Source organism: Lolium perenne, chromosome 7 (genome assembly GCF_019359855.2).
Source record: "Lolium perenne isolate Kyuss_39 chromosome 7, Kyuss_2.0, whole genome shotgun sequence".
In the NCBI taxonomy this organism is placed as follows: Eukaryota; Viridiplantae; Streptophyta; class Magnoliopsida; order Poales; family Poaceae; genus Lolium; species Lolium perenne.
Window position 1 is genome coordinate 205,989,485 of NC_067250.2, and position 1,850 is coordinate 205,991,334.

Below are 1,850 nucleotides of genomic sequence, written 5' to 3' on the forward strand. Positions count from 1 at the left end.
GGTGCTTGACCAGCGCTCCCGATGAGAGTATCCCCGAGGCAGTAGCAATCCTGGAAGTCACCATGTTGTAAACTGCAAAAATGTGAAGAGTTGTGAAATATTTGTATCTTAACAAATGTTGCCTCTGCACCTTATAATGTTGTTGGCGGTGATAGGACTCATCACATGGTCACCATATGCTAAGCCTTTTCGTCAGCCCGACTCCCGAGTTCTTTGTGCCTTGCCAACCTGTCAGTTGGACTGCAATTGGGTGAGAATTTTCAACGATTCGACGGGGGTAGTCGATCAGCTACTCGAGCTTTCGCATGTGAGGTGTCAGACGCTCAGAGTCGATGATATGTACGGTGAGTTTGCACGACACATCCCCACTTTTTATAGGAATTCTTGGTCTTGCCTTTGAGGAGCAGGAGCCTCTATTTTCCACTCCAAATTATCTTCTGTCTGTAGTAGGGACGCTCTTTTTGCTCTTCCTAACTCAATTGGATTCTTTTTGCTAGATCCAGCAAAAATCTGTGCGTTGCTAGAGTGTCGGGTGTGTCAAAAGTAAATAATAATCAACTATTGGTAGATGAACACTTAGATTTATCGGGTGCGGAATTTAATTGGATACAGTCGACAGACACAGCGGACGTAGTCGATGAAGTGGAGTGAATCAGCACGGTGAAGCCTTACGGTGTTTAGCCGGAAGTAATTGACGCGAAGGACGTAGTAGGCGCAGCTGATTGGATCGGCGAGTCCACGATGGGACAGCCCCTGACCGTGGCTAGTCCTCGAGCGTGGCGAATCCGCTATAGGCGAGTCCGCAATGGCGAGTCCTTGATGGCGAGTCGGCGAGCCCCCGAGCGTGGAGAGCACGTGACGGGCGAGTCCGCGACCCGGCGAATCCCCGAACGCGGCGAGTCCGCGACATGGCGAGTCCTTGACAGGCGAATCCACAACAGCGAGTTTGCAATGGACGTGGCCACGAGCTCACCAACGCGTATATGATCTGAATCCGATTAGTAATGATCTTATTGTTGATGTTGATGAGGGATCTCACCAGGATTGTAGCTCCACAGGCCGATATCCTCACCGACGGCACCAATTGACGAGGGGTGAACTCGATAATGCCCATAGATTATGGACTTGGGTTTTGGGAAGAAAGCGGCGAGGAGAATCTGGGAGCGAGAGTGGCACACGATGTACCCAGGTTCACGTACCTACGGTGGATGATCGCTACGTCCTGCTAGCAATCCAGTATATGACCATAATTATGTTACAGGGAGCCGCCGCATGCGGAGGGATTTGTCTATGTCTAATATGATCTAATCTAATCCCCCTTCAAGGGGTGCCCCTGTCTTATACTCGAAGTCGATATGACGTGCGGGTCTAGCTTGTTGAGCCATTATGTTGGGCCACCTCCATAAGAAGCCAAACCAGGTGGGCACCCGACGGATATGCCCATGACAGTCATATTGGATATAAATATGATATTTTGAAGTAATAAAAGTCATCTAAATGATTTTCCACGCAATTGGGTGAAAAGGCAAAGCGAGAGAGGAAACTCCAGAAGTGTTAACGACCATCGGTACGGGCGAAGCCCGCCCGTATCGCATGCATGTATCATGTGGCAGCTGCCTCGCCTCGTCAAATAGTTTCACCTCGCAAGGATGGATATGAGATCCAACATATAGAGACACCACAGCTCATAGAAACGTCACCTTCAGAAGGGATCTAAAGAGGGAACTTGAAGAAGGGCATCATCCTCTTCGTTACATGGATCATCGGAGGCTAAGGCATCATCCCCTATCATCAACCACTACATCTTCACCACCACCATCTCATCTACCTTCATCTTGTTGTAATTCCAA